The 10,063-nt window shown below is 43.9% G+C and overlaps 1 long non-coding RNA gene across 1 annotated transcript; it reads left to right on the forward strand.

Annotated features, from left to right (window-relative positions):
• The first annotated feature begins 5,883 nt into the window (after window positions 1-5,883).
• On the forward strand, window positions 5,884-9,953 carry LOC118381831 (uncharacterized). Its single transcript, XR_008109150.1, has 4 exons — window positions 5,884-5,906; window positions 6,312-6,392; window positions 9,583-9,691; window positions 9,867-9,953. It is a non-coding gene; the product is annotated as an uncharacterized LOC118381831 (long non-coding RNA).
• The last annotated feature ends 110 nt before the right edge of the window (window positions 9,954-10,063 follow it).

Raw genomic sequence — 10,063 nt, forward strand, 5'->3', positions numbered from 1 at the left:
GTATCTGGTGTGGATCAGAACCAGTCAGTATCTGGTAGCGGATCAGAACCAGTCAGTATCTGGTGTGGATCAGGACCAGTCCAGTGTTATCTGGTGTGGATCAGAAAACCAGTCAGTATCTGGTGTGGATCAAACCAGTCAATTATCTGGGTGTGGATCAGAACCAGTCAGTATCTAGTGTGGATCAGAACCCAGTCAGTATCTGGTGTGGATCAGAGGCCACCAGTCAGTATCTGGTGTGGATCAGGAGCCAGGTCGGTATCTGGTGTGGATCAGGGCACTTGATCCGAGTACCTGGTGTGGATCAGGAACGCCAGTCGGTATCTGGTGTGGATCCAGAACCAGTCGGTATCTGGTACTGGATCAGAACCAGTCAGTATCTGGTGTGGATCAGAAAACCAGTCAGTATCTGTGTGTGGATCCAGAACCAGTCAGTATCTGGTGGATCAGAACCAGTCAGTATCTGGTGTGGATCAGAAAACCAGTCAGTATCTGGTGGGATCAGAGAGAACCAGTCATATCTGGTGGATCAGAAACCAGTCAGTATCTGGTGTGGATCAGAACCAGTCAGTATCTGGTGTGGATCAGAAAACCAGTCAGTATCTGGTGTGGATCAGAAAACCAGGTCAGTATCTGGTGTGGATCAGAAAACCAGTCAGTATCTGATGTGGATCAGAAACCAGTCAGTATCTGGTGTGGATCAGAACCAGTCAGTATCTGGTGGGATCAGAAAACCAGTCAGTATCTGGTGTGGATCAGAAAACCAGTCAGTATCTGGTGTGGATCAGAAAACCAGTCAGTATCTGGTGTGGATCAGAAAACCAGTCAGTATCTGGTGTGGATCAGAACACCAGTCAGTATCTGGTGTGGATCAGAAACCAGTTAGTATCTGGTGTGGATCAGAAAACCAGTCAGTATCTGGTGTGGATCAGAAAACCAGTTAGTATCTGTGTGGATCTGAAACCAGTCAGTATCTGTGTGGATCAGAAAACCAGTCAGTATCTGGTGTGGATGTGAAAAACCAGTCAGTATCTGGTGTGGATCAGAAAACCGGCCAGTATCTGGTGTGGATCAGAACACCGGTCAGTATCTGGTGTGGATCAGGAAACCAGCCAGTATCTGAGGTGGGATCAGAACACCAGTCAGTATCTGGTGTGGATCAGAACCAGTCAGTATCTAGTGTGGATCAGAACACCAGTCAGTATCTGGTGTGAATCAGAACACCAGTCAGTATCTGGTGTGGATCAGAAAACCAGTCAGTATCTGGTGTGGATCAGAAAACCAGTCAGTATCTGTGGATCAGAAACCAGTCAGTATCTGGTGTGGATCAGAAACCAGTCGGTATCTGGTGTGGATCAGAAAACCAGTCAGTATCTGGGTGTGGATCAGAAAACCAGTCGTATCTGGTGTGGATCAGAACACCAGTCAGTATCTGGTGTGGATCAGAACACCAGTCAGTATCTGGTGTGGATCAGAACACCAGTCAGTATCTGGTGTCGATCAGAAACCAGCCAGTATCTGGTGTGGATCAGAACACCGGTCAGTATCTGGTGTGGATCAGAAAACCAGCCAGTATCTGGTGTGGATCAGAACCAGTCAGTATCTGGTGTGGATCAGAACACCAGTCAGTATCTGGTGTGGATCAGAACCAGTCAGTATCTGGTGTGGATCAGAACACCAGTCGGTATCTGGTGTGGATCAGAAACCAGTCGGTATCTGGTGTGGATCAGAAACCAGTCAGTATCTGGTGTGGATCAGAACCCAGTCAGTATCTGGTGTGGATCAGAAAACCAGTCAGTATCTAGTGTGGATCAGAAAACCATTCAGTATCTGGTGGTGGATCAGAAACCAGTCAGTATCTGGTGTGGATCAGAACGCAGTCAGTATCTAGTGTGGATCAGAACACCAGTCAGTATCTGGTGTGGATCAGAACACCAGTCAGTATCTGGTGTGGATCAGAACACCAGTCAGTATCTGGTGTGGATCAGGACCCAGTCAGTATCTGTGTGGATCAGAAAACCAGTCAGTATCTGGTGTGGATCAGAACACCAGTCAGTATCTGGTGTGGATCAGAACACCAGTCAGTATCTGGTGTGGATCAGAAAACCAGTCAGTATCTGGTGTGGATCAGAAAACCAGTCAGTATCTGGTGTGGATCAGACACACCAGTCAGTATCTGGTGTGGATCAGAACACCAGTCAGTATCTGGTGTGGATCAGAAAACCAGTCAGTATCTGGTGTGGATCAGAACCAGTCCATGGATCAGAAAACCAGTCAGTATCTGGCGTGATCAGAAACCAGTCAGTATCTGGTGTGGATCAGAAAACCAGTCAGTATCTGGTGGATCAGAAAACCAGTCAGTATCTGGTGTGGATCAGAACACCAGTCGGTATCTGGTGTGGATCAGAGACCCAGTCAGTATCTGGTGTGGATCTGAAAACCAGTCAGTATCTGGTGTGGATCAGAAACCAGTCAGTATCTGGTATGGATCAGAGACCCAGTCAGTATCTGGTGTGGATCAGAACACCAGTCAGTATCTGGGTGGATCAGAAAACCAGTCAGTATCTGGTGTGGATCAGAGACCCAGTCAGTATCTGGTGTGGATCAGAAAACCAGTCAGTATCTGGTGTGGATCAGAACACCAGTCAGTATCTGTGGGATCAGAAAAACCAGTCGGTATCTGGTGGGATCAGAACACCAGTCAGTATCTGGTGTGGATCAGAACACCAGTCAGTATCTGGTGTGGATCAGAACACCAGTCAGTATCTGGTGTGGATCAGAACACCAGTCACTATCTGTGGATCAGAACACCAGTCAGTATCTGGTGTGGATCAGAACACCAGTGGTATCTAGTGTGGATCAGAAAACCAGTCAGTATCTGGTGTGGATCAGAACACCAGTCAGTATCTGGTGTGGATTAGAAAACCAGTCACTATCTGGTGTGGATCAGAAAACCAGTCAGTATCTGTTGTGGATTAGAGAAACCAGTCACTATCTGGTGTGGATCAGAAATTCAGTCAGTATCTGGTGTGGATCAGAAAACCAGTCAGTATCTGGTGTGGATCAGAAAACCAGTCAGTATCTGGTGTGGATCAGAAAACCAGTCAGCATCTGGTGTGGTTCAGAAAACCAGTCAGTATCTGGTGTGGATCAGAACCAGTCAGTATCTGGTGTGGATCAGAAACCAGTCAGTATCTGGTGTGGATCAGAAAACCAGTCAGTATCTGGTGTGGATCAGAAACCAGTCAGTATCTGGTGGGATCAGAAAACCAGTCAGCATCTGGTGTGGATCAGAAAACCAGTCAGTATCTGGTGGATCAGAACCAGTCAGTATCTGGTGTGGGATCAGAACCAGTCAGTATCTGGTGTGGATCAGAACCAGTCAGTATCTGGTGTGGATCAGAAAACCAGTCAGTATCTGGTGTGGATCAGAAAACCAGTCAGTATCTGGTGTGGATTAGAAAACCAGTCACTATCTGGTGTGGATCAGAAACCAGTCACTATCTGTGTGGATCAGAAAACCAGTCAGTATCTGGTGGATCAGAACGCAGTCAGTATCTGGTGTGGATTAGAAAACCAGTCAGCATCTGGTGTGGATTAGAAAACCAGTCAGTATCTGGTGTGGATTAGAAAACCAGTCACTATCTGGTGTGGATCAGAACACCAGTCAGTATCTGGTGTGGATTAGAAAACCAGTCAGCATCTGGTGTGGATTAGAAAACCAGTCAGTATCTGGTGTGGATTAGAAAACCAGTCAGTATCTGGTGTGGATCAGAACACCAGTCAGTATCTGGTGTGGATCAGAAACCAGTCAGTATCTGGTGTGGATCAGAACCAGTCAGTATCTGTTGTGGATCAGAACCAGTCAGTATCTGGTGTGGGATCAGAACCAGTCAGTATCTGGTGTGGGATCAGAACCAGTCAGTATCTGGTGTGGATCAGAAAACCAGTCAGTATCTGGTGTGGATTAGAAAACCAGTCACTATCTGGTGTGGATCAGAAAACCAGTCAGTATCTGGTGGATCAGAACACCAGTCAGTATCTGGTGTGGATTAGAAACCAGTCAGCATCTGGTGTGGATCAGAAAACCAGTCAGTATCTGGTGTGGATTCAGAACACCAGTCAGTATCTGGTGTGGATCAGAAAACCAGTCAGTATCTGGTGTGGATCAGAAAACCAGTCAGTATCTGGTGTGGATCAGAAAACCAGTCAGTATCTGTGTGGATCAGAAAACCAGTCAGTATCTGTGTGGATAAGAAAACCAGTCAGTATCTGGTGTGGATCAGAAAACCAGTCAGTATCTGGTGTGGATCAGAACACCAGTCAGTATCTGGTGTGGGATCAGAACCAGTCAGTATCTGGTGTGGATGGAAACCAGTCAGTATCTGGTGTGGGATCAGAACCAGTCGGTATCTAGTGTGGATCAGAAAACCAGTCAGTATCTGGTGTGGATCAGAAAACCAGTCAGTATCTGGTGTGGATTAGAAAACCAGTCACTATCTGTGTGGATCAGAAAACCAGTCAGTATCTGGTGTGGATCAGAACACCAGTCAGTATCTGGTGTGGATTAGAAAACCAGTCACTATCTGGTGTGGATCAGAAAACCAGTCAGTATCTGGTGTGGATTAGAAAACCAGTCAGTATCTGGTGTGGATTAGAAAACCAGTCACTATCTGGTGGATCAGAAAACCAGTCAGTATCTGGTGTGGATCAGAGAAAACCAGTCAGTATCTGGTGTGGATCAGAAAACCAGTCAGTATCAGTGTGTGGATCCAGAAAACCAGTCAGCATCTGGGGGATCAGAAAACCAGTCAGTATCTGGTGTGGATCAGAACACCAGTCAGTATCTGGTGGATCAGAAAACCAGTCAGCATCTGGTGTGGATCAGAACACCAGTCAGCATCTGGCGTGGATCAGGAAAAACCAGTCAGTATCTGGCGTGGATCAGAAAACCAGTCAGTATCTGGTGTGGATCAGAAAACCAGTCAGTATCTGGTGTGGATCAGAAAACCAGTCAGTATCTGGTGTGGATCAGAAAACCAGTCAGTATCTGGTGTGGATCAGAACCAGTCAGTATCTGGTGTGGATCCAGAAAAACCAGTCAGTATCTGGTGTGGATCAGAACCAGTCAGTATCTGGCGTGGATCAGAAAACCAGTCAGTATCTGGTGTGGATCAGAAAACCAGTCAGTATCTAGTGTGGATCAGAAAACCAGTCAGTATCTGGTGGGACCATTTGCCTCATGCAGCGCTGACACATCTCTCCTTCACATTGAGTTGATCCAGGCTGGTTGGACGTCCTCCCAAATTCTCCAAAATGACGTTGGAGGCGGCTTATAGTAGAGAAATTAACATTACATTCTCTGGCAACAACTCAGTTGGACATTCCCTTACAGTCAGCATGCCAGGCCGTCATTGAAAATAAGAATGTGTTCTTAACTGACTTGCCTGGTTAAATAAAGGTCAAAAAATAAAAATGTTTTAAAAATTGCACTATCCCTCAACTTGAGACATCAGTGGCATTGTGTTGTGAGACAAGCGCACACATTTTAGAGTGGTCTTTTATTGTCCTCAGCACAAGGTGCACCTATGGCATGATCATGCTATTTTAATCAATTCTTGATATACCACACCTGTCAGGTGGATGGATTATATTGGCAAAGGAGAAATGCTCACTAACAGGGATGTAAACACATTTGTACCAAAACATTTTAGAGAAGGAGAAAAAAACTTTATTTTTTTGTGCAAATGAAACATTTCTGTGATCTTTTATTTCAGCGTGTCGCGTTTGGGTATTGTTCACCATTGTGTGTGTGTGTGTGTGTGTGTGTGTGTGTGTTCTTGCGCAGGAGTGGCCATGTTTAACTCCTTTACCTGCCACTTCCACCTCTGAAACCTGGATCAGCTGTAAGTTACCATCATATATATATATATACGTATATATGTATATGTATGTATATATGTATGTATGTATATATGTATATATGTATATGTATGTATGTGTGTATATATATACCGTGTACACAGTGTTTATAGCAGGGGTAGGGTAACCTAGTTTCATGGAGAGCTGCAGGTTCCAACGAGGCCATCACATCTGACCACCTGACTGACCTGACTACCTGACCACCTGAGCTAATTGATCAGTGATCGTCTAAATGGAACACACCTGGTTTTCAGGTCGGGTTAAATAAAATGTAAAAATTAAAAACATGAAGTGTCCTTGGTAATCCAGGACCAGGGTTTCCTACCCCTTTTATAAAAGCATCAAATCAACCTTGAATCCTAGTGATTTGAATCGGTCTGATGTTCCAGACGTTTCCTTTCTTTGGCGTGGAGCCCACCATACTGAACGAGCATGGAGAGGAACTGGAGGGAGAGGCAGAGGGCTATCTGGTCAGTATTAAAACACTATACTATCTGGTCAGTATTAAAACACTATACTATCTGGTCAGTATTATAACACTATACTATCTGGTCAGTACAACACACATTCTATGGTACAATCACTTCAAGTACAGTTTAATACATGTTTTTTTTATTTTATTCTTTCTCACTTTCCTTATAATATGGATTTCATGTAGGGTTAATACCGTAATATTTACCGTAATATGTCTAAACTAAGAGCCACAGTCTGTAATGTTGTTGCAGGTGTTTCATTAGGTACTGGTAGGGTTATTACCGTAATATTTCTAAACTAAGAGCCCCGGTCTGGGATGTTGTTGCAGGTGTTTCATTAGGTACTGGTAGGGTTATTACCGTAATATTTCTAAACTAAGAGCCACGGTCTGTAATGTTGTTGCAGGTGTTTCATTAGGTACTGGTAGGGTTATTACCGTAATATTTCTAAACTAAGAGCCACGGTCTGTAATGTTGTTGCAGGTGTTTCATTAGGTACTGGTAGGGTTATTACCGTAATATTTACCGTAATATGTCTAAACTAAGAGCCATGGTCTGTAATGTTGTTGCAGGTGTTTCATTAGGTACTGGTAGGGTTATTACCGTAATATTTCTAAACTAAGAGCCATGGTCTGTAATGTTGTTGCAGGTGTTTCATTAGGTACTGGTAAGTTTATTACTGTAATATTTACCATAATATTTCTAAACTAAGAGCCACAGTCTGTAATGTTGTTGCAGGTGTTTCATTAGGTACTGGTAGGGTAATTACCGTAATATTTCTAAACTAAGAGCCCCGGTCTGTAATGTTGTTGCAGGTGTTTCATTAGGTACTGGTAGGGTAATTACCGTAATATTTCTAAACTAAGAGCCCCGGTCTGGGATGTTGTTGCAGGTGTTTCATTAGGTACTGGTAGGGTTATTACCGTAATATTTCTAAACTAAGAGCCCCGGTCTGGGATGTTGTTGCAGGTGTTTCATTAGGTACTGGTAGGGTTATTACCGTAATATGTCTAAACTAAGAGCCCAGGTCTGGGATGTTGTTACAGGTGTTTCATTAGGTACTAGTGGGGTTATTACCGTAATATGTCTAAACTAAGAGCCAAGGTCTGTAATGTTGTTACAGGTGTTTCATTAGGTACTGGTAGGAGGTTATTACCGTAATATGTCTAAACTAAGAGCCCCGGTCTGGGATGTTGTTGCAGGTGTTTCATTGGTACTGGTAGGGTATTACCGTAATATGTCTAAACTAAGGCGGTCTGGGATGTTGTTGCAGGTGTTTGCTGGGTACTGGTAGGGTTATTACCGTAATATGTCTAAACTAAGAGCCAAGGTCTGGGATGTTTGTTGCAGGTGTTTCATTAGGTACTGGTAAGGGTTATTACCGTAATATGTCTAAACTAAGAGCCAAAGGTCTGGGATGTTGTTGCAGGTGTTTCATTAGGTACTGGTAGGGATTACCGTAATGTTTCTAAACCAAGACGGTCTGGGATGTTGTTGCAGGTGTTTCATTAGGTACTGGTAGGGTAATTACCGTAATATTTCTAAACTAGAGCGGTCTGGGATGTTGTTGCAGGTGTTTCATAAGGTACTGGTAGGGTAATTACCGTAATATTTCTAAACTAAGAGCCCGATTCTGGGATGTTGTTGCAGGTGTTTCATAAGGTACTGGTAGGGTATTACCGTAATATGTCTAAACTAAGAGCCAAGGTCTGGGATGTTTTTTGCAGGTGTTTCATTAGGTACTGGTAGGGTAATTACCGTAATATGTCTAAACTAAGAGCCCGGTCTGGGATGTTGTTGCAGGTGTTTCATTAGGTACTGGTAGGGTAATTACCGTAATATTTCTAAACTAAGAGCCCCGGTCTGGGATGTTGTTGCAGGTGTTTCATTAGGTACTGGTAGGAGGGTAATTACCGTAATATTTCTAAACTAAGAGCCCGGTCTGGGATGTTGTTGCAGGTGTTTCATAAGGTACTGGTAGGGTAATTACCGTAATATTTCTAAACTAAGAGGCCCCGGTCTGGGATGTTGTTGCAGGTGTTTCATAAAGGTACTGGTAGGGTAATTACCGTAATATGTCTAAACTAGAGCCAAGGTCTGGGATGTTTTTGCAGGTGTTTCATTAGGTACTGTGGGTAATTACCGTAATATGTCTAAACTAAGGCGGTCTGGAGATGTTGTTGCAGGTGTTTCATTAGGTACTGGTAGGGTAATTACCGTAATATTTCTAAACTAAGAGCCCCGGTCTGGGATGTTGTTGCAGGTGTTTCATTAGGTACTGGTAGGGTAATTACCGTAATATGTCACAAACTAGAGCGGTCTGGGATGTTGTTGCAGGTGTTTCATTAGGTACTGGTAGGGTAATTACCGTAATATGTCTAAACTAAGAGCCCCGGTCTGGGATGTTTTGCAGGTGTTTCATTAGGTACTGGTAGGGTAATTACCGTAATATGTCTAAACTAAGAGCCCCGGTCTGGGATGTTATTGCAGGTGTTTCATTAGGTACTGGTAGGGTAATTACCGTAATATTTCTAAACTAAGAGCCCCGGTCTGGGATGTTGTTGCAGGTGTTTCATTGGGTACTGGTAGGGTAATTACCATTAATATGTCTAAACTAAAGAGCCCCGGTCTGGGATGTTTATTTGCAGGTGTTTCATTAGGTACTGGTAGGGTAATTACCGTAATATGTCTAAACTAAGAGGCGGTCTGGGATGTTTGTTGCAGGTGTTTCATTAGGTACTGGTAGGGTAATTACCGTAATATTTCTAAACTAAAGAGCCCCGGTCTCAGGATGTTGTTGCAGAATTATTTCATTAAATTTACTGGTAGGGTAATTACCGTAATATTTCTAAACTAGGCGGTCGAGGATGTTGTTGCGGTGTTTCATTAGGTACTGGTAGAGGTTATTACCGTGTATTTCAAACTAGAGCCCCGGTCTGTAATGTTTGTTGCAGGTGTTTCATTAGGTATACAGTAGGATTATTGCGTAATATGCTCCTAAACCCAGAGCCAAGGTCTGTAATGTTGTTGCAGGTGTTTCATGAGGTACTGGTAGGGTAATTACCGTAATATGTCTAAACTAAGAGCCCCGGTCTGGGATGTTGTTGCAGGTGTTTCATTAGGTACTGGTAGGGTAATTACCGTAATATGTCTAAACTAAGAGCCCCGGTCTGGGATGTTGTTGCAGGTGTTCCGTCGGCCCTGGCCTGGTATCATGCGTACCCTGTACGGAAACCAGGAGCGATTTGAGAGCACGTACTTCAAGAAATTCCCAGGTTTCTACGTGACCGGGGATGGTGAGACTGTCCAAACAACACCTTGCATTCTCTGATTGATAAAGATTCATGTCGTATTAGATGACATTCATCACAATCACATTGTCATGGCGACATCGACGTTAAGCGTGGCATTGTTTTTTGTTTTCGTTTTTAAAAGGGTTTCATAAAGTGAATTAATGAATTGTTTCCCCAGGCTGCAGGAGGGATAGAGATGGATACTACTGGATCGCAGGCAGGATAGATGACATGATCAACGTGTCAGGTCATTTGTTTCCTACAGTTTGGCGCTGCTGTTGCTGTTGCTGCTGTTGCTGCTGCTGCTGCTGGCTTAATCAAAGCCAGGTTACTGTGAAGCACTCTGTGATAAATGTTGCTGTAAAAACAGGCTAA

The sequence above is a fragment of the Oncorhynchus keta genome, unplaced genomic scaffold, assembly GCF_023373465.1.
Source record: "Oncorhynchus keta strain PuntledgeMale-10-30-2019 unplaced genomic scaffold, Oket_V2 Un_contig_22790_pilon_pilon, whole genome shotgun sequence".
NCBI classification, from domain to species: Eukaryota; Metazoa; Chordata; class Actinopteri; order Salmoniformes; family Salmonidae; genus Oncorhynchus; species Oncorhynchus keta.